The sequence below is a fragment of the Ovis canadensis genome, chromosome 9 (assembly GCF_042477335.2).
Source record: "Ovis canadensis isolate MfBH-ARS-UI-01 breed Bighorn chromosome 9, ARS-UI_OviCan_v2, whole genome shotgun sequence".
Taxonomy (NCBI): domain Eukaryota; kingdom Metazoa; phylum Chordata; class Mammalia; order Artiodactyla; family Bovidae; genus Ovis; species Ovis canadensis.
In genome coordinates this window covers 24,954,810-24,978,625 of record NC_091253.1, presented here as the reverse complement: position 1 = coordinate 24,978,625, position 23,816 = coordinate 24,954,810, and the positions used below count along the sequence as shown (strand labels likewise).

At 54.9% G+C, this 23,816-nt stretch overlaps 1 protein-coding gene and 1 long non-coding RNA gene across 9 annotated transcripts in view; both read right to left on the bottom strand.

Annotated features, from left to right (window-relative positions):
- TSNARE1 (t-SNARE domain containing 1) overlaps positions 1-13,384 on the bottom strand; it is a 114,260-nt gene extending 100,876 nt beyond the window's left edge. For all 8 annotated transcript variants that reach the window (XR_011259140.1, XM_069600849.1, XM_069600854.1 and 5 more), the window contains exon 1: positions 13,294-13,384. The gene's annotated coding sequence lies outside the window, so the exon portion shown is untranslated. The remainder of the gene's footprint in view (positions 1-13,293) is intronic.
- On the bottom strand, positions 3,703-9,941 carry LOC138446054 (uncharacterized). The gene is made up of 2 exons (XR_011259116.1): positions 9,729-9,941; positions 3,703-6,636 (listed from the first exon to the last, which is right to left on the bottom strand). It is a non-coding gene; the product is annotated as an uncharacterized lncRNA (long non-coding RNA).
- Positions 13,385-23,816: the final 10,432 nt, after the last annotated feature.

Sequence of the window (23,816 nt, the reverse complement as noted above, 5' to 3'; positions counted from 1 at the left end):
ATGCAGAAGACGCCAATTCAATACCTGGGTCGGGAAGATCCCCTGGAGGAGGGCATGGAAAACCACTCCACTATTGTTGCCTGGAGAATCCCATGGACAGAGGAACCTGGCGGGCAACAGTCCATGGGGTCACAAAGAGTCGGATGGGACCGAGCAACTAAGCACAGATACAGCACGGATGGACCGTCTCAGACTGAACGCTGCTGAAAACGAATACAGAACTTGGCCAGGGCCCAGCTGTGCACGCCTGTGCTCTCAGGGCTGACGGGGTGCTACCCGCTGCGCAGCATCAGGAGAGAGCACCATCCACCCTGCCTCACTGGTCCAGGAAAAGATCAAATTCAGAACTCGAAACATGGACGCGTATCACTTTCACATCGTGAAAAGTCAAACACTGTAAGGTTGTTAAGACCATCATAAGTAAAGCATGATGTGTATCGAATACGGGGTTAATCTCCAAAACACATAAGGAACTCCTACGATTCAATAGCTTAAAAAAGAGAAAACTAACACATCACCCAATTATAAAATGGGATGAGGACTTGAACAGACATTTTTCTAAAGAAGACATACAAGCAGCCAAGAGGAGCATGAAAAGATGCTCAGCGTCACTAACCATCGGGCAGACGCAGATCGAAACCACAGTGAGACGTCACCTCACCCCTGGCAGAAGAGCCACGATCAAAAACAAGAGAGCGTGAGAGAGTCCGTGCTGGCGAGGATGTGGAGAACCTGGAACCTGGAACACTGACAGCAGAGATGAAATATGGCACAGCTGATACGGCAAACAGCAGGAAGCTTCCTCAAAAATTAAAAACAGAACTGCCATACGATTCAGCAATCCCACTTCTGAGCATTTGGAGAAGAAAATGGCAACTCACTCCAGTATTCCTGCCTGGGAAATCCCATGGGCACAGGGGAGCATGGTGGGCTACCCATGCTCCACGGGGTCACAGAGAGTCAGACACAACTTGGCAACCAAACCAAAGGGATTCCCTGGTGACTCAGCTGGTGGGGAATCTGCCTGCAGGGCAGGAGCCCCAGGTTCATCCCCTGGGCCAGGAGCATCCCCTGGAGAAGGGAATGCCAACTCGCTCCAGAATTCTTGCCTGGGGAATCCCATGGACAGAGGAGCCTGGTGGGCTACAGTCCACGGGGTCACAAAGAGTCGGACACAACTGAGCGACTAACACAACACATACGATTCAGTGATCCCACTTCTGAGCATTTATTTGAAAGAATTAAAATCAGGATCTCGGACAGATGCCCCCCATGGTCACCGCAGGGTCATTCACGGCAGCCCAGACGTAGAGACAACCTCAGTCCCATCTGCAGATGAAGACGAGGTCCACGTGGTGGACAGCTTCAGACTTAAAAAAAAAAAAAAATTCTGCCATATGCGACAACATATGGACCTTGAGGACATTATGCAAAGTGACATAAGCCAGTTACAGAAGGACAAACAGGGCATGACTCCACCTGTGTAAGACACCTGAAACAGGCCAGGGGCTCGCCTGGCGGCCCAGTGGTTAAGAATCTGCCTTGTAACACAGGAGACCCAGGTTCAATCCCCGGTCAGGGAACTAAGGTCCCACAGGCCACAGGGCAACTAAGCCCAGAAGCCACACAGAAAAGATCCATAATGATCCAAGGAAGATCCCAGGTGCCACAACTAAGGCCCAACACAGCCAAAGAAAATAAATGAATGAATTTTTTAAAAATAAATGAATAAAACAGTCTCATTCAGAGAACCACTGAGTAAAACAGTGGTTGCCAGGGGCTGGGCCGGGGAAGAGGGGAGCTGCTAATCACCAGGAAGAAAGCTGCAGGGAAGCAAGACGATGCAGTTCCAGAGCACGGCTGGCAATGCTGCACCTGGACAGCAGGATGTGGTACTCGTACGTGCATGCCGCGCGGCTCTGTGCACTTCAGCCTGTGAAGAGAGTTCAGTTCAGTTCAGTCGTCTCTGCCTCTCTGCGACCCCATGAACTGCGGCATGCCAGGCCTCCCTGTCCATCACGAACTCCCGGAGTTCACCCAAACTCATCTCCACTGAGTCGGTGATGCCATCCAACCATCTCATCCTCTGTCATCCCCTTCTCCTCCTGCCCTCAGTCTTTCCCAGCATCAGGGTCTTTTCAAATGAGTCAGTTCTTTGCATCAGGTGGCCAAAGTATTAGAGTTTCAACTTCAACATCAGTCCTTCCAATGAACACCCAGGACTGATTTCCTTTAGGATGGACTCATTGGATCCCCTTGCAGTCCAAGGGACTCTCAAGAGTCTTCTCCAACACCACAGCTCAAAAGCATCAATTCTTCGGCACTCAGCTTTCCTTATAGTCCAACTCTCACATCCATACATGACTACTGGAAAAACCAGAGCCTTGACTAGACAGACCCTTGTTGACAAAGGTATATCTCTGCTTTTTAATATGCTGCCTAGGTTGCTCATAACTTTCCTTCCAAGGGGTAACCGTCTTTTAATTTCACGGCTACAATCACCATCTGCCGTGATTTTGGAGCCCAAAAAAATAGTCAGACACTGTTTCCACTGTTTCTCCATCTATTTGCCATGAAGTGATAGGACTGGATGCCATGATCTTAGTTTTCTGAATGTTGAGCTTTAAGCCAACTTTTTCACTCTCCTCTTTCACTTTCATCAAGAAGCTCTTTAGTTATTCTTCACTTTCTGCCATAAGTGTGGTGTCATCTGCATATCTGAGCTTATTGATATTTGTCCCAGCAATCTTGATTCCAGCTTGTGCTTCTTCCAGCCCAGCATTTCTCATGATGTACTCTGCATATAAGTTAAATAAGCAAGGTAACAATATACACCCTTGACGTACTCCTTTTCCTATTTGGAACCAGTCTGTTGTTCCATGTCCAATTCTCACTATTGCTTCTTGACCTGCATACAGCTTTCTCAAGAGGCAGGTCAGGTGGTCTGGTATTACCATCTCTTTCAGAATTTTCCAGTTTACTCTGATCCACACAGTCAAAGGCTTTGGCATAGTCAATAAAGCAGAAATAGATGTTTTTCTGGAACTCTCTTGCTTTTTCCATGATGCAGCGGATATGTTGGCAATTTGATCTCTGGTTCCTCTGCCTTTTCTAAACCAGCTTGAACATCTGGAAGTTCACCGTTCATGTATTGCTGAGGCCTGGCTTGGAGAATTTTGAGCATCACTTTACTAGCGTGTGAGATGGGTGCAATTGTGCAGTAGTTTGAGCATTCTTTGGCATTGCCTTTCTTTGGGATTGGAATGAAAACTGACCTTTTCCAGTCCTGTGGCCACTGCTGAGTATTCCAAATTTGCTGGCATATTGAATGCAGCACTTTCTCAGCATCATCTTTTAGGATTTGAGATAGCTCAACTGGAATTCCATCACCTCCACTAGCTTTGTTCATAGTGATGCTTCCTAAGGCCCCCTTGACTTCACATTCCAGGATGTCTGGCTCTAGGTGAGTGATCACACTATCGTGATTATCTGGGTCATGAAGATCTTTTTTGTACAGTTCTTCTGTGTATTCTTGCCACCTCTTCTTAATATCTTCTGCTTCTGTTAGGTCCGTACCATTTTCGTGGTTTTTTTATTTCTGTCCTTTATTGAGCCCACCTTTGCATGAAATGTTCCCTTGGTATCTCTAATTTTCTTGAAGAGATCTCTCGTCTTTCCCATTCTGTTGTTTTCCTCTGTCTCTTTGTATTGATCACTGAAGAAGGCTTTCTTATCTCTCCTTGCTATTCTTTGGAACTCTGCATTCAAATAGGTAGATCTTTCCTTTCCTCCTTTGCTTTTCACTTCTCTTCTTTTCACAGCTATTTGTAAGGCCTTCCCAGACAGCCATTTTGCTTTTTTTCATTTCTTTTTCTTGGGGATGGTCTTGATCCCTGTCTCCTGTACAATGTCATGAACCTCCGTCCATAGTTCATCAGGCACTCTATTAGATCTAGTCCCTTAAATCTATCTCACTTCCACTGTATAATCATAAGGGATTTGATTTAGGTCATACCTGAATGGTCTAGTGCTTTTCCCCCACTTCCTTCAATTTAAGTCTGAATTCGGCAATAAGGAGTTCATGACAGTCAGCTCCTGGTCTTGTTTTTGTTGACTGTATAGAGCTTCTCCATCTTTGGCTACAAAGACTGTAATCAATCTGATTTCAGTGTTGACCATCTGGTGATGTCCATGTGCAGAGTCTTCTCTTGTGTTGCTGTAAGAGGGTGTTCGCTATGACCAGTGCATTCTTTTGGGAAAACTCTAATAACATTTGCCCTGCTTCATTCTGTACTCCAAGGACAAATTTGCCTGTTACTCCAGGTGTTTCTTGACTTCCTACTTTTGCATTGAAGTCCCGTATAATTAAAAGAACATCTTTTTTGGGTGTCAGACTAAAATGTCTTGAAAGCCTTCATAGAACCGTTCAACTTCAGCTTCTTTTGCATTACTGGTCAGGGCATAGACTTGGATTACCGTGATACTGAACAGCTTGCCTTGGAAACAAACAGAGATCATTGTGTCATTTTTGAGACTGCATCCAAGTACTGCATTTTGGACTCTTTGTTGACTATGATGGCTACTCCATTTCTTCTAAGGGATTCCTGCCCACAGTAGTAGACATAATGGTCATCTGAGTTAAACGCACCCATTCTAGTCCATTTTAGTTCGCTGATTCCTAGAATGTCGACGTTCACTCTTGCCATTTCCTATTTGACCACTTCCAATTTGCCTTGATTCATAGACCTAACATTTAAGGTTCCTATGCGATACTGTTCTTTACAGCATCGGACCTTGCTTCTATCACCAGTCACATCCAAAACCGGGTGTTGTTTTTGCTTTTGCTCCATCCCTTCATTCTTTCTGGAGTTTTTTCTCCACTGATCTCCAGTAGCATATTGGGCACCTACCAAGACGGGGAGTTCCTCTTTCAGTGTCCTATCTTTTTGCCTTTTCATACTGTTCATGGGGTTCTCAAGGCAAGAATACTGAAGTGGTTTGCCATTCCCTTCTCCAGTGGACCACATTCTGTCAGACCTCTCCACCATAACTGTCTGTCTTGGGTGGCCCCACATGGCATGGCTTAGTTTCATTGATTTAGGCAAGACTGTGGTCCGTGTGATTAGATTGGCTAGTTTTCTATGATTGTGGTTTCAGTCTGTCTGCCCTCTGATGCCTCTCTCAGAACCTACCGTCTTACTTGGGTTTCTCTTACCCTGGACATGAGGTATCTCCTCTCCACCGCTCCTATGCCATGCAGCCACACAGGTCTTAGGTAAAGTGCTCTTATCCCAATAAACACATAATTTTAAATTCTAAACACAAATGGCAGTTTGGAGCATGGCTAAGCTAGCCCCTAAAACCAATGGGGGAAGAAATGGACTCTTTAATAACCCGGACAGGACTATCGATAAATCATCTGGAAAAAATTAAGGTCAGATCCGTATCTCACACCATATGCCAGAATAAAATACAAATGAATAAAAACTTTAAAAGCAAATCAACGAGAATGAGAAGAAAACACAGGATTTCTTTTTGACCTCGAAGCAAAGAAGCCTTCATCAACTACAACTCAAAATCCAAGCGCCACATATGAAAGCTGACGGATCTGATGGCACAAAAGTGGCAAGACAGTGAGGACGACAAAACGCGGCAGCAAATGCCCGGAATCCAGCTGACACTCAGAGAGCCCACGTCCACAATCAACAGGGAAAACAGAACCAACAACGCGGCTTTCAAAACACGAACAAAGTCAAGGAACAGAAAGCTCCCAAGGAAAACACAAATGGCTCTTTGATACATTAAAAGATACCAAGTTCATTCATCACACAGGCAAGGCAGACTGTCCCCCTCTGAAGCCTGACCACACTCAGCGTGGAAGCGGCTGGAGGACACGCACCCACAACTCCCGAGGGTGTGTGGATCGGGGCACCCCTTTGGTGGGGGGCGCTGGCAGTGTGTCCTAATGAGGAAGGTCTGAGTCTTCCGACCTGGAGCATACATCCTACAAACACGCACCAGACGACATACGAACCAGTCGTTCATTCTGTCATACTCAAAGACTGAAAAAAACCTAGATTTCTATCAACAGGAGACTATGTTAAATTGATTCTGAAATATCCGTATTTGAACCATTCTGCAGTTGTCGACAAGGAAAAGAGAAGCTCTCTGTACTGCCGGGGGAAGACCGCCAGGACTCTTTGGTTTGTGGCGGGGGGGCGGGGGGTGGGGGTATAAGTTTCTTATTTGGTTGATAATCATATTCTTATATATGTGGAAAGACAGGTAAGGGACCAGCAGCAGAGTCACGTGTGGAGACATGGAGCTGGCCCGCTGGGATGGGGAGACCCTTACCTCTCTGCTGCCAGCGTCCTTGTGTGTCTCTTTAATGCGTGTTTCTAGATTCATGCAGTTACTCACCTGGCAGTGCCAGATTTCAGCTGCAACTCTCGGGATCATCCCTCTTCGCTGCACCACGCACCATCTTTCAGTTACTCTGCACAACCCCGTGGACTGTCGCCCACCAGGCTCCTCTGTCCATGGGATTCTCCAGGCAAGAATACTCGAGTGGGTTGCCATTTCCTCCTCCAGGGGATCTCCCAGACCCAAGGCTCAAACCCACGTCTCCTGCATCTCCTGCACTGACAGGCGGAATCTTTACCTCTGTGCCACCTGGGAAGCCCGGCTGCAGCACAGGGGAATCTTTATTCGTGACATACAAACTCTTAGGTGCAGCATGTGGGATCAAGTTCCCGGACCCTGCGTCGAGAGTGTGCAGTCTTAGCCACTGGACAACCAGAAAAGTCCCTTCCTTATACGTTTTTACTTTTGAACTATGTAAACTTTTCAAAAAGCACAAGGCACTGGGACAGTTAGACTGCGGTCCATTCACACCGCAGAACGGCAGACCCAGTGACAAAAAGCAGCAAAGTACAGATACGTGTGACAAGCAAGAAAAACCTCCAGGGGATTACACCACATGAAAAGAGTCAGTCCGCAAGGGCTACATACTGTCTGATTCCATTTGTGTAACACTCTTGAAATGACAGAAGAAAAAAGGAGGACAGGCTGGGGCTTCCTAGGAATTCAGGAGGGCGAGGGCAGCAGGGAGGTGGGTATGGCTACAAGAGCAATACCACATGACAGAACAGCCTGTGTTTCCACCGCGTCCTTGCTGGTATCTTGGGTGTGACTCTGTGCTACAGCTTCCTGAGAAACCGGGTAAAGGCACACAGGAGGCTCGGAATCCGTTCCTACAACGTGAACACACAACGTGGCGAAATATAAAGCTTAAAAGACACTGGGCTGCTGGCATCCATGTCCAAGGCTGCCAGGTGGAGAGAATGGAGGACGCATTCAGTCTGGCCTGGTTCCCGAGCGCCGGCCCCCTGGAACGTGGGGACCATAGGAGGGGACCCCCGCACGGCTCACCCTCTCTCTGGGCACAGGGCAGTCCCAAGAGGAAAGGGCAAGCAAGGGGAGGAAGGGCGCCCTTCCCAAGGCACAAGCCGCCTTGTGGCTTGACACTGCTGGCACCTGGGGGGTGCTCGTTACTGCAGCAAGACCTACCCGACACTGCCAGGACTTCTGCTCATCCAACCCCACCCACGCCTGCCTGACTTCATTCTTGCCCAGATGGCCATCCTGGCTCTTAAGACAGAGCCCTGCCTGCATGTTGCCTGTGGGGCCCCTCCTCCACGGGCCTCCAAGCCCTCGCACAGGTGGGCAGCAGTGCACACTGCCGGACAGGAGGCCAGACAAGGCTGCACCCTACAGCAGCAGGTGGCTCAGGCCTCCACCACCCCCTCCCCAGTGTAAAACGAGGGCAGAGCCAGCTTTAGAGCTTTCCAGCTGCGGGATCCTTTCTTCAAACACAATCATCCCCAGAGAGCTCACACAGAATGGGGGAGACCAGAGCTGCTCTGGGTGAAGGGAGAAGGAGCAGGCAGCTGGGTTGACTAGAAGCCCCAGTTCCAGGGGCCCCCTCCCACCACTGGTCCGGCAGCTCTCCACAACCCCACACTGATGACACTCTGGATAAAGCCCAGGTTCTGGGGCTGGATTCATGGTCCTGCTCCCAGCCTGCCCTGCACTTTGCAGCCTCAGGAAAACAGACATCCCCTCTCCCCTCCTCCCTGCTCTGACCAGCAACTCTAAGACCAGGTGGGGTTGGCGCCCAGCCATTCAAGCCAGCGGGGCAGCAGAGCTGATCCCAGAGGACAGGTTTGGGCAGCCGAGAAGTCAGCCCAGCGGTTCGACCAGAGGCTGAAAAGACGTCCAGGTCACACTGCCAGAGCTGCGAAGGCCAAGTACAACAGGCAGCCTGATGCTGCAGACTGGCCCCTGGGCAAGAAGAGCCAGGACACTGAGGGAGGACTGGGGGGTGCAGGGACCAGCTGCGACATCAGCCCTGCAAGTGAAGCCTTTCTGGGCCCTGGCTCTGGAGCCCAGGCCCATCTCCCACCCTCGCGAGCTCATTAGCACCCTGGCAGGAGGAGGGCAGGCCAGGGCAGGGATCCAGCTCCTCGTTAGCACGGCCACTGAGAGCCGGTGCTGAGGGCAGCCAGGCCTGGGCGGAGGCTGCTGGGCTACCGTGGGAGGGACTGGTTCCGGGCTGCTGGTGTGAAATGAGTCCCTTTCCAAACACTTGGCAGGAATGGATTATGGATCCCAGTGGAGGGCAGCCAGAGGTGGCTGGGCAGGAGGCGGGGGGATGCCCCCGGCTGGCGCTGACTCCTGAGCAGAGCTCTGATGCCCCCTCATCTCCTGAGGGGCCTGCCCTCCGTCCTCCCGAGGCAGCATCCCACCCGCCACCGCCACCGCCACCCCGCACCCTCAATATCCAGCTTCCAAGTCAGTATGGGTGCAGTCTGCACCCCCTCACAGAGGCCACATTCAGGGTCTGGCTTGGCCATCAGAAGACAGACACGGACAGACAGGTGCCCGAGCATAGCGCCTGATACGAAAGCCCTAATAATGCTTGACTAGACATGGACACCTTTCCACAGGACCTGGAGAGCAGCTGCGGCCAACGGTGGGCTCACTCTAACCTCCTTTCATCCGTGGCACTGGGAACCAGAACTCCAAGTTCCAGGCCAGCCTCCTCCCAACCCCAGCCAAAAACACACTTCCAGACCTGGGCTCCCTGATGCCCTCGACCCTTGCCTGGCTCTGCTTGAGAACATTGGTTCAACACTGAGGGGAGTTTAGGATTAAGTCTTTACCAGGGTAACCACCACCATCACCACAGACGTCCTCCAAGGGACAGGGCATCCTCTGGGGTGTAAGCAGCCTCCCATCCATCCTCCGGGAGGCAGCAGAGCAGGAGTGCTGGGTGGGCAGGGCGACAGAGTGGTCAGCAGGCTCAGGAGCCAGCGGGCTGAGTTCAAATCCCGGCCGCTCACTTATGGGCCTGTGACTCTGGATAAGCTACCCGGCCCTAGGAAGTGTCCTGATCTTAGGAATGTAAGGAACCCAGCAGCTGCATGGCAGACCCCAGGGGTCCGTAAGCAGTGGTGACCATCACAGCTACGATATGAAGAGAGTGACAACTGTCAGTTCTGTGTTCCCACGAGTGTGCCGCACAAGCAGGCCGGAGCCAGCTTGCCGGAGCCAGGGGGCTGCTCAGAAGTGGGGCAGCCACACCAGCCTCCCGGACACTCCCTGACTCCCACAGCCCCTCCCAGGGCCTCGGCGCCCGCACCTCAGCAACAGCACTTCCAACTCACCTTCTATTGCTAGTGCTCCGTTCTCTATCATGCCACCTAACCTTCTTCACAACAATTATGCCGGGAGCCAGCGTGAGGAACTCTGCCCGTGGCAAAGGTCATGAGGAAGGAGGCTTCGGCATACGCAAAGGCGGGATCGAGCCTCAGGAAACCCCCTGTTCCCCAGCATCTACCCCCAAAACCAGAGTCTGCCTACTTTACTGATTTATGCTCTCACCTACACCTCTGACTTTACGGGGGGCTTTCCCCCACCTCTCTCAGAGGAGTTAACCTACAGCTCCAGTTAATAAAAATTCCTGGGCGTGACAAGGGTGTCTCAGGTCAAACCTCTCTGCTGGCAGACTAGCTTGTGTGACAGGATTATCCACACTCTTGCTACTAGGTACATGATTGTTTACAACCTCTCAACCATAAACAGCACAGAGAGTTTGGAGGATTTTGAAAGTGTTAGTTAGCATTGGGTTTTTCTAAAGATAAAAATCATGCTGGTGAAGGGTTTTTCATTTATTGGGCCAAGGTTTGCTGCTAAATCCCCTGCCCTTATACATGTTAATGAATATATAACTAGCATATAGGAGAAATAAGTATTAACCTTTAAGATTAATCATGTTAAACCTTAGGCTAAGTAAATTACTTTCTTAATTGTAACCCACTACACCCTCACCCTATAGGGATGCAACTTTATCTGGTACCTTCAGAAGGTGGTGCCTGGTTTAAGAAAAATCACCCCTGGTAAATAAGTTTTTTAGTTGACTGACCATTATCAGAAAGAAAGGATCATAAAATGTTAGTAGGCCCCCTGGCCAGAAGATGACGTAAAACCCCTAAGACCTTTTTGTATACATTTATATGAAGCACCTGATTTTGATAAAGGTCAGGACTGCCGACCCCCGTGTGACTTTAAAATTTCCGTTTGTCTCTATGCGTAACAAAAGGTATATAAGCAAACCTGAAAATAAAGAAAACGGATCAGTTTCTGCAAAGACTGATTCCCCCGTGTCTTTCTTTCTTGTTCTGTTTTTCTGGCTGAATTCCCATCTGGAGCATGGGTACTTGCCAAGCCTGCTAATTTTGCCCTGGCTTCTAAGATCTACGTGAGAGGGAGCCCAAGGTGGGGCACCTTCTGCTATTCAAGTGGGTGCCGGTGGCCTACGTGCAAATCTCTTGAGATTTTATTGGTATTCCACGTAAACCAAGTTATTCAGCCTCTTTTTCTCCACTAGTATTTTCCTAACTACACTATTTCTTTCTTATCTCCCTGCATATCTTTAATTAAGCCATTAACTCCTAGGACGCTGACTCCGTCCCTGCTTCGAATTACCCTGGATCCACCGGGGCTGGACCCCGGCACAATTATCACTATTTAAAACGGTCCTATTTATTACAGCAACAAGAATGCTATATGTCAGGTTCACTACTGTCTCCCAGATGATAGTGTGCACTAATGTTTGTGGTACGAGTGACTGCCCTAAGCAGTTACTTTATCCACGTTTCGTCTCTGATTCTCACGTCTGGCTTCAAGAAAATCTGTGAGTGGTATTTGCCTCCTCTGCCCTAAGGCACCCGCACAGGACAAGGACGTTCAGAGCAGAGAGCAAGGACACGCACAAGAACCAGCATCAAACACCCCAGGGCAACAGCGCTGGAGGAGGCAGAACAGGCCCCTTCACTCTGATCTGCTCATTCTCCCTCCACTTTCGTCTTTCATCACCCACTCCTCCATTTACGGATCCAGCAAACGCTTACAAGCCAGGCAGTGCTGGGTGTTCTGGCAGAAGACAGCCAAATCTCAGAGGCCGCTACCTTCACAGCCTAGCAAGCCCATCATTACTACTGATGTCACAAATCACCATTCAAATAAAAGAAAGAATTATGGCTGGACTGAGCCACCCAGATTAAATTCCTCTTGTAGCAAATAATACAATCAAAACAAACCCAGCAACCACAGACATGCCTGTGCGCATTAAAAAAAAAAAAAAAGGTCGAACCAACAGTTCACTTCTCCCAAACACTAGTCCCAACACTAGTCAGAGAGCAAGCAAACTCTCAGTAACAAGCAGGGTGCTGTGAGCCACAGGCACAGACATGGGTGAACCAACCCAGGGGAGGTAGGGGACAGTCGGAGTACAAGGCATTCTAAGAGGAAGACACAGACAGTCTCATATCAGTGACAAAAGACATGGGGTGTGCAGGAAGTAAGAGCTTATGCCCTGGCGGGCCACACGAAGCAAGTGGTGGAAGAAGTGGCTGGAGCAGAAGGCAGGAACCAGGTCCCGACCATCACCTTACAGGAGGGGACTTAAGGATTCCTGTCTGCCCACAAGACCCAAAACCCCCAGACAGCAGTGCCTGTGCCTAGGCACCCACCTCAGGGCCTGCAGAGGAGCACCCAGGGAAGGCAGCGGGGATACAGCCAGGGCAAACAGGCCAACAGAGGAGGAGAGAAATGTGCAGGGGGCCAGGAAGCTCCACCTCCTCCAGGAAGCCTTCCTAGATTGCCACTCTCCCACAGCCACTCCTGGGCAAGCATTTGCTGAACGAGGTTTCTACTGAGGACCTGCAGTGTATGAGGCTGAGCCACTAGGAAGTACCACTGTAACAGACCGAAGCACTCCAATACTGACATGCTTGCCCTGATGCCCCCTCACCCTGACACTGTGTCCACACTGGGGCTATAGTGAGAAATAATCGCAACCCCTGCCTCACGGGGATCCAGGATAAAGCAGGAAAAAAGCAAACAAGTGACAAACACAAAACATGAAGCGCTGGGAAGGAAAAGGGAAGGGATCTGAACCAGGGTAGTGATAGGAAAGAGTGGTCAGGAAAGTGGGCTGAGACCCACTGGAAGGACGGTGAGGAGCCATCCAGCCAGGAACCAAGACGTGAGCAGGAAGAGGGCAGAGGAGGACAGAGCCAGGAGTAGCTGCCATGGCAGAGGCCCCTCTAGTCCCGCTGCTTCACCCTCAGAACTTTCTGCCGTGACCGCAGTATTCCAGGCCTGCGCCTCGCTAGCTAGTGGCCGCCACAGTGGACGCCGCGCATGGAGCCCAGAGGGCATGAGTGAGACTTGAGTCTCCCGACAGGAGGTCCCCGAAGAGCGTCCACTGAGGCAGCAGAGATCGGGGTCAACAGAAGGTGGACAGGCGGGAGAGCCCTCATCCTCGGTGCCCAGGAGGCACGTTTCAAGCCAAACGTGGAGGGAGGACAGGAAGGGCCGGAGAAGAGGCACGCGGGGCCGGGCTCTCCCTCGACGGCTGCCTCCCACTCGCGGACCATGAGGACCATCCCGGTGCCCAAGTGCTCCGCCCCGAGACCCGCCCCGCCCTGGCCCCGCCCCCTGCAGGCCTCAGCCCACGGCAGCCCCGCCCCTCCCGGAGGCCCCGCCCGCCCCACGCGCGCCCCGCCCCGCCCCGCCCCCGGCCCCGCGGACCCCGCGGGCCCCGCGGGCCCCGTGCACCCCTTTCGGCACCGCCCCCGCCTTGGGGAGCGCGGCCCCGAGCCGACCCAGCCTCGCCCCGCCGGTCCGCCGCCGCCGGCCCGGCTCCGCCGCGCGCAGCCGCCTCACCTGGGCCTGGGTAGCTCGCGGGCGCGCTCCGTGCGCTCTAGGCGGGCGGGGCGGGGCGGGGGGCGGAGCCAGGACCCAAACATCACGTGACGACCCTCCCGCGCGGCGAGGGCCGCGAGGCGCCCCCGCCCGTCGCGTCAGCCAATGGCCGCAGAGCCACGGACACGCCGAGGGCGGTGTCCGACTCGGAACTACAAGTCCCAGAGGGCCCCGCGCGGGCGGCGGAAACGGCCTGGGACCGCGGCCGACTGGGCCAGAAAGCCTGCGCCCGGCGGGCGCGCTTGCGGTCGCCGGGATGTGTGGTCCTCAAGAGACACCAAGTACCGTGCATCAAGTACCGGCCTCGGGCCGGCTTACTCGCTTCTCCGAGGCTATGTCTTCCCATCTGCGGAGCAGGGTCACTTAGACACGAAGTGGGAGGACTCGCTTCGGAGGCCCAACCAGATCTCAAGGGTCTGAGAGGCAGAGCCGCTGCGACGCAGTGACCACGCAGGGCCTGGACTGGAGAGCCGAGGACAGAAGGGTGGGCGCCCAGGTCTAGCACGGCCCACGGGTACTGCCGAGAGGAGCCGCGACCCTGGACGCCACGCCTTGATCCGCACCTGCGGGGGCGCAGACCAAAGCCTTTCCGCGGAGGGCCTTACGGGGACGGGTCTCCAGAGCGCTCGGCTGTGGAGCTTAGGATGCGGGGCCACGCCCCGTGCTGGGGCGGGTGGAGGGAAGGAGGGGAAACAGGACCACACCTCCTCCAGGACGACCGCCTGCAGAGTGTGCTTCCTGCCGACCCAGTTCCCCAACCCCCAACAGGGTAGTCTAGCGGCGTCCCAAGCTGTTTTGGCACCAGGGACCCGTGGAAGACAGTTTTTGGGGAGAAAGGGGAATGGTTTGGGGCGTTGCATTCATTGTGTACTTTGTTTCCATGATTATTACATGAACTCCACCTCAGATCATCAGGCGTTAGATCCGAGTGTGGGGGACCCTGGTCTGGTGCCAGCAGCGCCAGCCCAGAGCCAGTGCTGAGTACCTGCTGCTTCCTCTTTACCTGGGGCAAGCCCTCTAGCGTCCCACCCCACCCCTCAGAAGCGGTAGCGCGGGCCCCTCCAACAGGACCTCCCCCTGGGAGAACCAGGAGGGAGGTTGGGTAAAGGGGACGTCTAAGAGACCCCCAGAGGAAGAGCGGAGGGAGGAAGCTGCCGCAGCCCCCACAAGATATCTGTCTGTGAGTCGCATCCTCCCCCTGTGCCCCGCTTCTGGAGGACCCTCTGTGCAGCGCCCACTAAAGCTGACCTCATACGCGCACAGGGCCGCAGTGTTCACTCAGTGTCCCCACAGAGCCTAGGCTGTTCTATCACCACACCTACACCTGTGTTGCTGGGTGATGTTGAGCAGTAACACCTCCTCTGGGCACATTTTCCAAAGCGTTGATGTGGGAGCCTCTGAGGCCGCAGAGTGCCAGAGCGCAGGTGTGGGAGGGGCGGTGTGGGAGGGGCAGGGGGGGCGGGGGGGAGGGGGGGCATGCCACGTCGCCCCTGTTACCTGTGTGGGGGGCAGTGTCACAGGGGGATGTGTGCTGGGAATATTCTGGCACAGGCCCAGCACCCCACAGGGGTCTGACCGAGAGAAGAATCTTGCCCTCAACCATTCAAGACCAGTCTCATCACAGCCCCAGGCTCTTAAAAACTGAGCATGAAACTCGTAACAGCCTCCCAAGGTATTTATCACCAAGCAGGAGTGGCAAAAAAAAAAAAAGTAAAAGAAAATCCCAACAGGAGCATTTGAGTGTCATCCTTGCTAATCACATCCTCTGTGAAGGAAGAGTTTGCCGCCCCTCCTAGGAAGTAGCAGAGCCTGCTTCTTCTCCATCTTTGTGGGAGGAGGCATCTCCACGCCCCAAGGAGCCATCTGTCTGTTCTACACCCACCACCCAGGCTTGCTACCTGGCACAGCGTCCAGACTCCTCTTGCCAAATCTCATCCTGTTTGTCATCACTTATTCATTCAACAATCTTATTTCCAGTGTCAGGCAACATACTAAGCCCTGGGGATGCCATACAATTAGATTTGGTTGCTAATGACAGAAGATTCCAATAACAGTGACTGAAATAAGATCAGTATGCAACTTTCAATATTACACATTCTAGCCCAAATAGGCTGTAAGGCTGGGAGCGTGCCCCTCACAATCATCAGTATCCCAGAGTCGTTTAATCTTGTTGCTTCTCTGATCTGCAAATGGGCCCTCTGCCTCATGGCACAAGGTAGCTGTGTAAGTGCCAGCCATCACATCTGCTTTTCAATAGCAAGAAGGAGAACTAGACAGTGGAAAGTCATCCCCAATCCCATCCTTTTAAAGACAGTTCCTAGATATTGTACACCTGCTTACACCATCACCTTCCACTTGGCCAGAACTGGGTCCTTTGGATACTTTTAGTTGCAAAGGAGGCTAGGAAAGGTCTTCCTCCCAAGGACTGTGTTCCCAGCAGCCATCTGGGCTCTTGCACCAAGTAAGACGGTGACGATGGGGCCCACCTAGCAGTCTCTGTGAAGACACAGCCCTTGTGGCAGTGCTTGTGGTTTAGCAGGTGGGCTGCAAGTCACACCGATGTGCATGGGAACATGGGTGGAGGCTGTGCAGGAGAAGAACGGGGGTGTGGGGACCAAAGGGGGCTGAGGGTCAGGGATGGCCCCCTCAGCGAGGACGCCCAGCATGGGGAAGTCTTGAGGGGTAGCCGTCCGTCCTGACCATGCCAGCTGCTCTGACCACCTCTTCTCTCCCTCAGCCACAGGGGGTGAGGGCGGGCACTGGCCCTGGTGGGGAGGGGCACCCGCAGGTCCCAAGGGGCCTCGGCAGCTCTGCGGGCCCAGGCCTGTCCCTGACACCCAGCCAGGGCCTCACCTCCGCGTCACAACCTGGCGCCCCGTGGGGCTCTCAGCCTGTAGTGGCCGTAAGATCACAGGCTGCGGGGTTGAAGAGCACCTCTTACCTTCCGCTCCACAGCGCGCAGCTCAGCCCGAGATCACGGTTCTCGGTGTACGTGCTGTGCGGCGGTACTTGGGCCCAGGTGAAGCTGGGACCCCGTGAAGGCGGTGAGCGTGCCGGCCACGCCGGGCCACGGGGCAGCCCACAGTGCTCCTGTGGGAGACAAGAGCCGGAGGAGTGGGAAGACAGACACCAGAGGGGACACCTTGGGGACCGGCCAAGGCAGTCAGTGCTCCTGGGTGCTTGCTTCTCTGTCTTGGACACAGCCACGGTCCGTGGCCTCCCCAGCAGTTTGGTGGCCCCATGGCTGGCCCCAGACACAGGACTGGGAGCAGCAGGGGAGGACGCGCCTTTCCAGCTGCCATAAGCCGGCCCCATGGTCCTGCATGCATCCCCCTTGTCACCAGGTCGTGGAGGGCTCCACCGGTTTGAGGGCCCCTGGTTATCACCAGACAAGCCCCAAGAGGGAATGGGCCTGGGAGAGGGGCCGGCTAATCTCCAGGTGACCGAGTGTGAGAGGAGAGGGCAAGGTCAGGAAATGGACAGAGGAGAAGGTACCGCCACTGCAGGACCCTGAGCCCAGCCGGTCAGCCCAGCGCCATTTCCCAGGGGCCCAGGGAGTTGGGGTGAGGAGTTGGCAAGTCTGTGAGGAAGACAAGTAAACAGCAAGGGGCAGGGAGAGGTCGGGGTTATCCCAGCACCCAGCGAGGGTCTGGCTCACCCCCATGCAGAGCGCCGGGAGCTGGGCCTTTGGTTTGAGTTCCTGTGGGGGTAGCGTGGTAAATTCTCTCTGCCGAGGAGCCCCCACACCAGGACCAGCGTAGCTCCTGCCTGCAAGCCCCTTGATTTCTTCACAGATGCTCTGTGCACACAGCACCTTGTTCTTTCCATATCGGGTCTCTTTTTAGGGACAAACAGGCTCCTTCTTCCCTCCCTCTTCCTCTTCTCTCTCCAGTTGGGCCACCAGACCAGTGGCCACGTCCACTGACTGCCCAGCCTCCCACTAGCCCTGCACCACGCCCTCCCGGCTCTACCACAAGCCAGCAGGGTAGCAGCGACTCCGAGTCTTGGCTTCCTCAGGCCTGTGACACGGACCACAGTGTGCCCTGCTCTGAGGGCTGACGCAAGGCTTGTGTGGGCCAGCACCTGCCAAGCCTTTCCAGCCCTTAAGCCAGGCCTGGTCCACTGGAGCCCCAGGGCACGTGTGAGCGTGTGGCCTATCTGATTTATCATCGAATCTTGGGTGGCATCAAGCCCTAGTGCCAGGCACCATGTGGGTGCTGCCCTCGAGGTGTCTCAGAGGAGCAGAAGGAGACAGAATCACCTACTGAGTGCTAAGTCTGTTGTTATTTATTATCGTCAGTCATTCAGTCATGTTCAACTCTTTGCAATCCCACAGACTGTAGCTCACCAGGTTCCTCTGTCTCTGGGATTCTCCAGGCAAGAACACTGGAGCAGGTAGCCATTCCCTTCTCCAGAGGATCTTCCCAACCCAGGGATCAAACCTGGGTCTCCTGCATTGCAGGCAGATTCTTTACCTTCTGAGTTAGAAGGTCACATTCGGAAACAGTACATTTTTCCCAGGGTGTTGGAAAGATTTCCCAGAAAAGGAGCGTTTGGACTGGGTGCTGAAGGATGAATAGGAGTTTGCCAGGCAGGACTGGTTTGAATCTACCGTGGCTGCTGGAGAGTGTTACCTTGTCCACCTCCTGGGTGGAATTCTGTCCAAGCTCCTCTAACCCGTGGGAATTTGTCTGGGCTCCCCCATCTCCCCTCCCCTCCTCCCTGCACACACTGGCAGAAACACAGTCACACACACTCATATACAGTCACACACACTCTCACACTCAGAGTCAAGAGCTGGTTTCAGTGCGCTGTCCCCCACCCCCACCAGCACGTGCAGGGAACCACGGTCACAAGATGCTAATGAACAAAGGTAGACCTCAACGAGAAGAACATTTTACAAAATCACAACTGTGTGCTTCCAGGGTTCCCTCCCTGCAACCCACAGAGCTGCTGAACCTCACGATAGTGCTGTATGTGGGCGGAAAGCCCGCCAGCCCCACCTTCTGGGATGACGCAGGGGGCCTGTGAGGGGGCTGAGTGGGAGCACCCTCCCCAAGACCGGCTCCACAGTGCTCCTGTTCTGCCAGCTCACACATGGTCTCATTTGGGGTCGTGAAACTCCCATTCAAGGCCCTTCCTGGGCCACCATCACCCAGCATCACATCACGTGCCTTCAGGACGCCGACCCAAGCCCACAGCACCAACTCTCCAGGTGCGCCCTCTCACCTGTGCCCAGTCGGCCCCCACCCGTCAAGGCTGGCCCTGCCACGGAGTTGCCCCTCCAAGCTGCCCGGCCCGGGGCTTGCTCTTTCACAGCACTGGAGCCTGAGCTCCTGGCTACCGGTCTAGTGCTCGTCTCTCTCTCAGCTGACTGCCCAGGTCCCCAGGGCTGCAGGCTCTGCTGTCTGTCCCTTTCCCTGGGGTCCCCACGACTCCTCAAGCTCTAAAAATCTCTCTCTCAGCCCAGATCCCTGACTATCTCTCCTCCCTCCCAGATACCTGTCCCCTGGCTGAGCTGTGGGCTCTGAAAACAGGTGCACAAGGGGGCCTGAAGGGTATGGCTGGGGACTTCTCCCTGTGGCCAGCAGGCCCTGTGCGCCTTTACCCTTGGGAGTGTCCAGCACGAGAACGGACGGCATCTCTGGCCCCTCAGAGGTGAAGGAGGCCGAGAGAAAGGGAACCAGGCTGGACCACAGTGGGCTGCTTCCTCAGCCTGACCGCAGGGAGCGCCCAGGGCTACGAGGAGGTGGGATGCAGGTCTTGGAGCCCCGCAGGCAGTACAGGGTTACTGGGTGGCGTTACCCTGGTATTGACGGTGGAACAGACCACCCAGGCATCTCCCTCGTTTCCATCAAGGTGGCTGGTGAGCAAGGCAGGCTTACCAGCTGAGTGAGGGTCCAGCATGGGGACACACACACCCAGGCCTCGGCAGGGCCGACTGGGCCCAGGAATGGTGGTCCCTGTGGTGAGATGAAGGAGGACCAAGGCCCAGTCCAACCATGACCCCCTATGTCCCTGTGTCCTAAGTCGCGTTGGCATTTCCACACATTCTCGCTTGTGGGCACCACCACCTTGGAGGGCAGAGCAAAGCTCCAGGCTGGGGAGCACACCCACTTTGGCTTTATGGTTTCGTGAGCCCCCTCCCCCTGCCCTTACCTGGGACTCCCCCACCAGTCCTCCCGGTGAGTTCCTAAGCCCCTCCTCCCTCTGTGTCTTGACAGATCCAGGGAGGACTTGCCATCCGAGAGCAGCGGCTGCCTGGAGGTGAAGGGGCAAGCCCTGATAAAGCACAGTGGTGTGGCTCACGGACTGCCCGAGCCCCTCGTGTTCAGCACTTTCCAGCCATTAGTTCTTGTCATTCATCCATCCACCCTCTCAACTTTCCATCGGTCTGCCCACCCACCCACCCATCTAATCCTTCCATCCATCATCCATCATCCATCCATCCATCCATCCACTCATCAAACAAATATCCACAAAGGGTCTTGACCCAAGCACAGGGGCAGCAGAGACTGAAGCCAGAGAAACCCCGTCCCCTCCAGGAGTGGGCATCAGGAGAGGAGAGACGACCACCAACCTCCACCCGGGTTGTCACCCCTATTTCTCTGATGGGAAAACAGAGACCCAGAGACTCCAGAGAAAGAAAACTTCCTGTTTGCTTGGCACCATAACCAGGAAGCAAGAGAGGCGGTGCCAACATGCCCCGAGCAGAGGGGAGCTGGGGTCCGCCCCAGGCCTGCCCCACCTCCTCAGAGCCTCGGCTCTCTGCCTCTCAGCCCTGGTGCCCACCGAGTGGGTGGGCAGCACTGGCGGCAGGAGGCCTTGGGCGTGTTGACTGTACTTGGCGGTCACTGCAGTATTTACAGGGCTCGATGGGGCTTAGCAAAAAGGGGAGGGGGCGCTGCTGGAGTCGCCGCGGCACTGCAGGCCCTGCCTCTCCCACCAGGAGTCCAGTCGGGCTGGGCGCAGAGGGGAGGGGCAGCAGCATGTGGGCCCCGGACAGAGCGTGGACTTGCTGGCGGATATCATGCAGCCGGTGCCCAGCTCAGAGCAGGATCCCCACAACCGCCGCCCCCTGCTTCTCCTACCCAGGCCTCCCCACAGCCAAGGACGGGATCCCTAGACTGTCCAGCAAGGCAGGGCTCAGACCAGGCTCAGGGCTGCACCTGTGCCCGAGGCCGGGTTTCCGCCTGGCCTGGAGGTAGGAGGTCCCCCCTGGGGGCTGGAGCCCTGCGTGGAAGCGGTGCTCAGGTCCTGTCTGGGAACCTGGGGGACTGGGAACATGTCCTCGTCCGGCATCTGGGTCTGGATCCCGTCCGAGTCACTCCCCCATGAGCCCCCACAGGCAGCAGGGCGGTTCTGTGTGGAGGAGGCACCTGCGGCCCCCCGCCATCTAAGGCCCCCCAATCCCGGCCCCCAGCCATGAAGCTTCCCCTCCAGCTCCATCCCACCATCTATTGTTTTTAATTGATGTATTTTAACTGGAAGCTAATGACTTGACAATATTGTAGTGTTTTTTGCCACACATTGACATGAATCAGACATGGGTGTATATGCGTCCCCAATCCTGAACCCCCCTCCCACCTCCCTCACCATCATCTACTTCTGCTTCGAGCTCTGCTACTGAAATCTAGCTCCACCAAGTCACCACATTGGGAGGAGCCGGGGAGGAGCAGGGTCAGCGGTGAGCAGGCCTGGCCCCTCCCCCAGGTCCTGGGGCTCAAGGTGGCTTCGAGGTGGGGGGAGCAATCACCCCTTTCTCCTTCAGGCCAGGCACAAGCTCCCCAGCACTGCTGCCAGCCTCCACCAGCTCACTCTGTGCCAACAGCCTGGCTGGAAGGAGCCTCCTCACCTTCACTGCAGAGCAGCCCACAGCCCAGGCCTGGTGGGTGGGCGCTGCAGGGGCCAAGCCCTCACCCCAGGCTGGGGCAGCTCTGCAGAGCCATCTGTGCTCCTGCGGGGCCAGCGGGTGCCCCCGGGGACGAAGGCGCCCAGCGCAGCCTCTCCCCCACCCACCCCAGGAGCTGTTCCGGTCCACTCTCCACAGTGAACTGCCAGCAGACCAGTCTCCCAGGACCCAGGGACAGGACTCTGGCTGTAGGCCACCACCTCCCTTCCCCCCACCCCGGACTGGGTCGGGGTCTCACTGGTGACAGCTCACCCCACTCCTGAGTCACACAGGGGTGGGGGCAGCCGAGGAGGGAGGCCCCGGGCAGAATACTGTATCCTCAACCAACAGCCCAGCGGCTTCAGCCAAACTCCTGTCCAGACCCCACGGGCCAGACGTGGCCAGCATCCAGCCCCCAGCGGCTGAGGTAAAGCTGGGCTCACACATTGGGGGGCAGTGGAGATGATAGTGACAGGGGGACCCCTGCGGCTGGGCCCAGGCCCCAATATCCACACCGCTGTCAGCAGCAGCCGTGGCGTGCGCTCCCCCACCACTCTGTCTTCCTGTCACTGTGGGAGCATGGACAGCTCCCGTGCCCGCTGTCACAGCTGTGCATGGTGGCCGTGTCCCCTCCGCAGGGCAGAAGTCAACACTCAGTTCCACGGTGGCCCATCCGCCTTCACCGCTCCCCGACCCTGGGGAGGCCCACCCGCTTTCGGTCCTGAGAATGCTGTTCGCTTAACGGAGGCTGGTGCTTCCATCCATTTAGTGATAGAAGAGGATGAGAACTTTGGAACAAATATCTCTGGGCAGCTTTCCTAGCGGTCCAGTGATTAAGAATCTGCCTGCCAACGCAGGGGATACAGGTTCGATCCCTGGTCCAGGAAGATCCCACGGGCCATGGGGCGACGACGCCAGTGTGCCACAGCTACTGAGCCCATGCTGAGTGCTGCAACTACAGAGCGTGCCCGCCGAGAGCCCGCGCCCCACAGCAAGAGAAACCACCGCTGTGAGAAGCCTGTGAACCTCAGTGAGGAGCACACACCCCGCTCGCTGCAACCAGAGAAAGCCCACGTGCAGCAACAAACACCAGCACGGCCAAAAATAAATAAGCCTCTAAAAAGAAGTCTAAAGGCTCAGAGGGCCAGCATCTCATATGAAGATAAAGGCTTTTCTCAAGAGTCGAAGAAGGAAGGTTACTTTTAGGCAGTACGGGGAGGGTCCACACATCTTCAGAAGGTCATAGGACGACACTCCTGCCCACCCACCCTTCCTGAATTCTGGGTGACTCAAGAGATGGGGAGCCGTGCTCGGCCGAGTGGTCAGTGATGGCTTTGGACCTTGCCTGCCACATCACGTGGCCCGGTTAGCTTCACCCCGGCCTTCTGCACGTGGGGTGATGCTTGGCTTGGCACGTCAAGCCTAGACCCTCCCTCGTGTTCCAGATGGAGGGTCTGTTACTCCCCCATGTTGGAAACACAGATAATTAAACAGGGGGACCCATCCCCTCTTACGTTCTCCCATTTGAAGATAGGTGGGCACCCCAGTAGGCTTCCCAGGTGGTGCTAGTGGTAAAGAACCCACTTGCCAGTGCAGGAGACATAAGAGACGTGCGTTTGATCCCTGGGTCAGGAAGATCCGCTGGAGAAGGGCCTGGCAACTGACTCCAGTATACTTGCCTGGAGAATTCCATGAACAGAGGAGCCTGACGGGCCACAGTCCATAGGGTCACAAACAGTCAGACACAATTGAAGCGACTGACCACACGTGCACAGACACCCTGGTGGTTGAGGCCGTAGGGAGGGGAGATTGGCGTCAAAGTCTCTGCGGTTCGGTTCTAGGTAGGATGGTGCAGGCACACACAGCCCCTCACTGAACGTGGCTATGAAACCTGGACAGGTCACACAGAGCAGCTGTGTGAGGACTCTGGCAAGTGAAGGCCAGCAGGTGCCTGGGAAGAAAACTGGACTCTGAAGCACCTTCAACTCACTGGCAACTTCTCCCCTTTGTCCCTCGTGTCCTACAGCTTAGACTCAAGGCAGGCTGAAGTCTGGAATAGGCATCACAGCCACCAGAAGAGTACAGAGAAAATCCCTCCAGTTACGGCTCAAGGAAGAGGGTGGAGAGATGCCCAGCTTATTTTTGTTTTCTCTGTCATCCAACACCCAGCCCCCAGGCAGTCCTCATAGCGGCCAGCTTGGCTTCAGCTGGCGACAGCAGCGGGCCTGCAGGCGTTCAGCGTACCAGTGGAGGGGAGATACCCTCTCCAGCTAGAAGCTGTGCGCTCAAGAATGCCAGTTCTTTCTCACATTTTTTTCCATCACCCCTTCCTCACTCCACTTGGTCCTGGGTATGGACACAGCCCTAGGAAGTACACAGCAGAGCATTCTAATGAAAACCCCTCCCTTTGGCCAAAGACCAAAAGGAAGGCATCCCAGGAAATGAAGGATCAGAGAACAGAGAGAAAGGGTGTGGGAAAGCGACCCTCACTTGTGTGTGATTGCCAAAGGTCAAGCTAAGTGGATGTGGACAGTGAACGGTGTGCCAAAAGTCTAAGAAACGAGCTACAGGGCAGATACTACCCAAGCCCAGA